Consider the following 7,480-nt stretch of genomic DNA (forward strand, 5'->3'; position numbering starts at 1 on the left):
CTATGTTCTCAGTGAGGAAGGGATGTTGACTGGAATCAATCTACAACTGGCACTCTGTACTCACAGACAGAAGGTTTTCTGAAGGAAACTGTTTTCAGCCAGTGGGTGGTGTGGGTCTGGAATGTTTGCCTGGGTGGATAGTGAGCGTAGGGTTCAGATACACCCTTCCTTGAATGTGGTTTCACAGGTAGAGAGTGTGGTGAAGGCAGTGTTTGGCACGCTTGCCTTCATTGATCAGAGCACTGAGCATAGGAGTTGGGATGCCTTGTTGGTACAGCCACTCTTAAAACACTGCATACTGTTCGGGACGTCCTGCTTTAGGAAAGATATTATTAAAGTAGAAAGGATTCTGAAAAGATTTACGAGGAAGTTATCAGGAATGGATGGTTTGAGTTACGAGGAGAGGCTGGACTTTTTCCCGGGTGATGTGGTGCCAATCAAGCGAGTTGTTTTGTCCTGGATTGTCTCAAATGTCTTGAATGTTGTTGGAGCTGAAACCATCCAAGCAAGTGGTGAGTAATCCATTATACTCTTGACTTGTGCCTTGGAGATGGTGGATAGACTTTGGGTGTCAGTACGTGAGTTACTCACCACAGTATCCCTCGTCTCTGACCTGCTCTTGTAGCCACTGTGTTTATGTGGTGAGTCCAGTTGAGTTCTGGTCAATGGTAACTCCAAGGATGTTGACAGTGAGTGTTCTGTGATGGTAATAAAGTTGAATATCAAGGGGCAGTGTTGAGCATCACCATCTCTTATTGGTGATGGTCATTGCCTGGCATTTGTGCCACTTGTCAACACCAGCCTGGATATTGTCCAGGTCTTGTTGAATTTGAGCACAGACTGCTTTAGTATCTGAGGAGTCGTGAATGGTGCTGAACCCTGTGCAATCATCGGCGCACATTCCCACTTTTGACGTTATGACAGAGGGAAGGTCATTGATGAAGCAGCTGAAGATTGTTGGGCCTCGTGAGGGACTCCTTGTGGTGTCATGAGGGACTCCTGCAAAGATGTCCTGGAGCTGAGATGACTGACCCTCCAAATCCTCGACCATCTTCCTTTGTGCCAGGTAGGACGCAAACCAGCGGAGAGCTTGCCCCCGATACCCATTGATTCCAGTTTTTCCAGGGCTCCTTGATGCTATACCTGGTCAAAGGTGGCCTTGATGTCAATGGCTGTCACTCTCACCTCACATCTGGAAGTCAGATCTTTTGTTCATGTTTGCACCAAGGCTGTAATGAGATCAGAACTGAGTGACCCTGGCGAAACACAAACTGGGCGTCACAGAGCAGGTTATTGCTGAGCAGGTGCTGCCTGTTAGCACTGTTGATTATCCCTTCCATCACTTTACTGATGAAGTTGTCATCAGCAGTGGGAAACATGATGGAAGTCAGAATACAAGTAAGTTAACAAGATATGTTGCGAAAATAAGTCATTACAAGACAGTCAATATGGCTTTGCCAATGGAAGGTCGTGTCTCACAATTTTAATTGAGTTCTTTGTTGAGGTGGGGCACGGGCAGTGGATGAGGGTTGTGCTGTAGATGTTGTATTTTCCACAATAAAGACTGATGTAAAATAACTGTATGCCTGCCATTTTCCATCACTGTCTCTGCAGACTGAGAAAGAGGTTTGATGAGGTAGAGAGGAGATTTTACTTAGTGGGGCAATCTGGAACAAGAAAATAGAGTTTAGGATAAGGGGGTGGCAGATTTGAAACAGAGATGAGGAGGAATTACTTCTCAAAAGATCATGAATCTGTGGAATTCACTCCACCAGAGTGCAGTGGATGTCAGGGCACTGTGTACATTTGAGGAGGAGATGGACAGGTTTTTAATGGGCAATGGGTTGGAGGGTGACAGAGAGCAGGCAGGACAGTGGAGTTGAAACCGTAATGTTATCAACCAGGACCGTATTGAATATCAGAGCAGGATCGTGAGGCTGAATGGCCTTCTCCTTCCTGTAATGCTTATGTTCTCATGGTGAATTCACAGAAACATCATATAACACTGCTTCCCCACTCCATAGATGTTGCTAGACCTGCTGAGTTTCTCCAGCATTATCTGTTTTTTGTTTGTGCATTAATGTGAGGTGCTATATTTAGTTGTGATATTGAAGTGAGATGTGAGTTTAATTTCTTTTGGAAACGAGGGTCACATTAACCAGCACTTTAACTCATATCACTCCAAACCCTTCCATGTTCATGTACACATCCGGATGTCTTTTCAATATTGTAAATGTACCAGCCTCCAGCACTTCCTCTGGCAGCTCATTCCTTACACACACCACTCTCTGCTTGATAACGTCACCCTTTTGATCACTTCTAAATCTCTACCCTCTCACCTGAAACCTATGCCATTTAGTTTGGATTCCTGTACCTTGAGAAAAAGGTATTGTCTATTTACCCCATCCATGTCCCTCATGATCTATTAAACCTTCATTAGGCCATCCCTCAGACTCTGACACTCCAGTGAAAATAGCCACGGCCTATTCTGTCTCTTCCTCTGGCTGAAACCCTCCAAACCTGGCAACATCTTTGTAAATCTTTTCAGAAACCCATGTATCACAACATATTTCCTATAGCAGGGAGTCCAGAACTGAATGCAATATTTAACATTGGCCTCACCAGTGTCTTTTACAGCCACAACATGTCATCTCAACAACTATACTCAATGCACTGTCTAATAAATGCAAGTGTATCAAACGCATTCTTCATGGCTCTATCTACCGGCAACTCCACGTCCAAAGAACTGTGAGCCTGCACTCTAAGCTTCCTTTGCTCGGCAATCACATCTTACCATTAAATGTGTAAGTCCTGCCCTGATTTGCCTCACCAAAATTCAGCACATCACATTTATCTAAATTAAACTCCATCTGCCACTCCTCGGCCACTGGCCCACCTGATCAAGGTCCCATTTTCACTGTCCACCCCATCACCAATTGTAGTGTCATCTGCAAACCTACTAAACATACTTCCTTTAATCACATCTAAGTCTTTATATAAATAATGGACAATAGTGGACTCAGCGCCAATCCTTGCAGCTCACCTCTGGTCACAGGCCTCCAGTCCGAACAGCAATCATCAACCTCCACCTCTGTCTCCTAATTTCATGCCAATTTTGTGTCGAAATGACTAGATTCCACGTGACCAAAACTTCCTAACTGTGCTAATATGATCTCTGAACAGTTCACTGGATAAATAATTTAAACTATAAGAATCAGACACGACGTGTTGAAATGTGATTCACAATTGTAGCAAGCATCGATAAAATCTGAATGCTTCTGTTTAAAATGGTGAGAAATTATGAAACATTACCAACCTTTGGGAATGAGAGAGCCCTGCACACAATGATCAGAAAGTTACTGTGATGGTGCAGCCAACCAGGAGGACAAATTATACGTTCCCAGTTTTTGCCAGGCGATTGGAGTAGGACAGTCAGGAAGACTTGCTTTGATTATCCAGGGGTTTGGGCGTGAAAATGGATGCCATTTAACAGGTCCACAAACACTAATCAAGACCAGAGATTTTGGATAAATATGGCGCTGCTAATTTTTAATGTTCATCGTTTCCTGGTGTCGAGGCGCAATGTCAAAATATGTCGATGACTGTGAAAAGGGAAGCTGAGAGCTGTTAGCAGGATAGTGTTGAATGTCAGAAAGGTATTGGGATTTTGGTGGGGTAGATGGATGGATGCAGATGAAGTCCAATATGGAGAAGTGTGAAGTGATAGATTTCGGGCAGAATAAGAGTCAATACACAATTTGGCTCCAAATCATAAAGCGGTTAACAGGAGCCAGGTGCTTGTGGACTTATGGAATCTATATTGGCAGGACAGGCTGAGAGAACAACTCATAAAGAACGCTGTCTCCTGGTCCTTTTTCACAGTGACAGAGACTGCAAGATCCATGAGGTGTTGCTGTGTTTTTATAATGCACCAGTTCAGGTTCAGCTGGAGCATTATTTCCTGTTCTGGAAACCACACGATTGGAAGGATTGCGGAGACAATCGAGACAAGGTCAAACAGGTTTAAAAGAAGCTCCCGAGGATTAGCATATTCAGTTCGAGTTGGAGCTGATTTCCTGAGGAAGAGCCGGCTGAAGAATTGCAAAACCCGCGCCCTCACCTCCCCCCGCATCTCCATCCAAAAGCCTAAAGGAGACTTTCACATCCATTAAAGTTTCATCTGCACTTCCACCAATATCATTTATTGTATCAATTGTTCCCGATGTGATCTCCTCTACATTGGAGAGACTGGACACCTTCTCTCAGAGCACTTTAGGGAATATCTATGGGACACTGGCACCAATCAACCCCACCGCCTCCTGGCCAAACATTTTAACTCTCCCTCCCACTGTGCCGAGGACTTGCAAGTCCTGAGCCTACTCCATCGCCACTCCCTCACCACCCAATGCCTGGAGGAGGAACTCCTTATCTTCTGCCTTAGGATCCTTCAACCCCAAGGCATCAATGTGGATTTCACCAGCTTCCTCATTTACCCTCTCCCACCTTACCCCAGTTCCAACCTTCCAGCTCAGCACCATCCTCATGACCTCACCTATCTGCCAATATTCCTTCCCACTTATCTGCTCCAACCTCCTCTCCGACCTATCACCTTCATCCCCACCCCCATTCACCTATTGCACTCTTAGCTACCTTCTACCCAAGCCCACTGCCCCTCCTGATGAAGGGCTTTTGCCAGAAACGTCGATTTTCCTGCTCCTCAGATGCTGTCTGACCTGCTGTGCTTTTCCAGCACCACTCTAATCTTGATGATAACACCAGTATCGTTTCTCAGCCTTTTGGCTAAGATCACGTGTAGTTCTGTTCTTGTCAGTTTTAATATGTGATATACTGCATATCTGAGTTAAGGACTGAATATTAATCTGACTTTTGCGCATCGTCCTGGTATTGCAGTCCTTCTGGGAATAGTGCACCCTCATTAAAGAATCCGAAAAGCAGTTTTATTTGTTCACTGTTGTGCGTGTTTGCTTTATTTCTCGTCTACCGAGTCTGTGTGTAAGAAAGCGTAAAAACAACCTTTTGGTCAAGTTGGACTCGCTTTCGTGCAAATTAACTCGTTCTATGTTACAATTCACCTGTCACTTCCTGCATGTTCAGCCTTCACTCTCAATGTCATCACTTTATCCCTGATGCACGCCACCCCTTCCCACCAACTCCCAACTCCGAACAGCAGAAGTAAAGCACAGTTCCCCACTAGCTCTACCTAATGTCAAACGGTATTTTAGAAAACAAAATGGAGAAGATGAAGCTGTTGCAGTATTCAACAGTTTGGATTTTGATCATGATGATGAGGGTGACTCGGATGTATTGAACGAAAGGTTTTGAACACTGTGAAGCAGGAAAAGATCTGATTTTTTAAAGCACATTGATTCAGAGAGATGTACAGCACAACCCGTCCATGCTGACCAGATGTTCTATTCTAATCTAGTCCCATTTGCCAGTATGTGGCCCATATCCCTCTAAACCCTTCCTGTTCATATACTCATCCAGTTACCTTTTAAATGTTGTAATTTTACCAGCCTCCACCACTTCCTCTGGCAGCTCGTTCCACACATACATCATCTTCTGCATGAAAACATTGCCCCTAAGGTTCCTTTTAAATTGTTCCCCTCTCATCCTAAACCTATGACTTCTCGTTCTGGACCACCCACCGTAGGGACAAGACCTTGTCTATTTACCCTATCCATGCCCCTCATGATTTTATAAATCTCTATACGGTCAACCCTCAGCCTCTGACGCTCCAGGGAAAACACCAACCTATTTAGACTCTCCCTGCAGCTGAAACCTTCCAACCCTGGCAACATTCTTGTAAATCTTTAAGAATGTTTTTCATTAGAGTGCCAGAACAACCAGAATCAATAGATGTGTTTGTGACGGCTTTATCTTCTCAGTTCAAAGGCTTGTGAGTTGAATCAGTTTACATATTCACTGATGTAGGACACAATTGTGTGTGGTATCACAAATGACCAAGTCAGAGGCATATTACTCCGAGAGCCGATTCTCACATTAACCAGTCCAATAGATACTCGTGGAGCTGGCGAAATGAGCCAGAGTTAAATAAAAGCACTGCATCAAAATGTATAATTACTTGTCCACAAAGTATATTATTACTCTAAGAACACTAACAAACTTTCCAGCGCCTGAGACATGTCCTAATCAGGGATTGGCACAACATCTCTGCCTTTCCTTGGCTTTTTTGCACTTTGATGCCTCAACCAGAACCTAATATTTCACAGCTTCACAGTGCCTGCTTATTTATCGCAGACGTCAGCCAGGCAGCTTATTGATGTTGTTAACGGTGATCAGTCAAGGGGCTGGACTGTCAGGCACTTGGAGCATCAGCTAAAGCAGCAAACACACTGCATGTGCTTTATCCAAATGGTCACGTCTCAAAGCCTCAGGGAACCAGTTCTCAGTCAGGGTAGAAGAGACAGGATTCATTCATGAGATTCTGGCACAGTATGTCCAGGGACTTTGACATTGTTTGGGACAATCAGGATCAAGGAATCTGTTTCACTACAGTCCAGAGAGGTTGCCACACAAACTACTCATAACATCCCCGAAATGATCCAGTAGATTTTTCGATCCGGAATTCCCGTTCACCAATTCATGCTGACTCCGTCCGTTCCTGTTTTTGGGAATCAGATTGATGAAGTTCTCAAGGAGGGTTTTGGGGGTCCCTGCAGTAGCAGTAAAGTTGGGGGAAGTCAGTTCTGGGCACTGCCTCTTGGAGCAGAGTGGACAGGATTTGTGGAAGGGATGGGAAAGTCACGATATTAGAGTTAAAGGGAGACAAAGACGTGGGTTACTGTGGAAGTGCGAGTCACCATCACTGTCCTAGTTTTGATGTGGGGACAGTGCAGCGTGATGTTGTCATGGCGATCTACAGGCCTGGGGCTTGGGGATGGGTAATGTTGTGAAGTGAAGTTGATAAATGAAGGAGCTGTGTGGGAAAGTACATACATTCATGGACTTGACGCACAGTGCAAGGAAGGAAGGAGAGTTAAGATGTCATGTTGCAGCTTTATGAGACTTTCGTTTGGTTTCCCCTAAAGTGTTGCATTTAATTCTGGTCGCTACATTATAGAGAGGATGTGGAGGGTGCAGAAGAGGTTTACCAAGATGCTGCTTGTATTAGAGGGTAAGAGCTATGAGGAGACTCTAGAAAAAACTCAGACTGTTTTCCTTGGAGCAGCGGAGTCTGAGTGGAGACTCCGTGGGAGTCTGTAAAATTATGAAATGCATCAATAGAGTTGACAGTCAGAATCTCTTTCCCAGAATTGAAATGTCTTGAACTATGGAGCATACATTGAAGGTGAAAGTGGGAAAGTTCAAACCAGATGTGGGGCAAGGTTTTTATTCCACAGAGAGTGGTAGGTGTCTGGAACGTAATGTCAGGAATGGTAATGGAGGCAGATATGATAGGGGTGTTTCAGGGGCTTTTAGCCCCAGAAGCAGATGG

The 7,480-nt window shown here is 44.6% G+C and overlaps 1 pseudogene; it reads left to right on the plus strand.

The window, feature by feature from the left end:
* The first annotated feature begins 4,780 nt into the window (after window positions 1–4,780).
* Window positions 4,781–4,936, plus strand: LOC122546353 (U2 spliceosomal RNA; annotated as a pseudogene).
* The last annotated feature ends 2,544 nt before the right edge of the window (window positions 4,937–7,480 follow it).

Source organism: Chiloscyllium plagiosum, unplaced genomic scaffold, assembly GCF_037043375.1.
Source record: "Chiloscyllium plagiosum isolate Xiang-an unplaced genomic scaffold, Cpla_swu_hap1 HiC_scaffold_18, whole genome shotgun sequence".
Classification (NCBI taxonomy): domain Eukaryota; kingdom Metazoa; phylum Chordata; class Chondrichthyes; order Orectolobiformes; family Hemiscylliidae; genus Chiloscyllium; species Chiloscyllium plagiosum.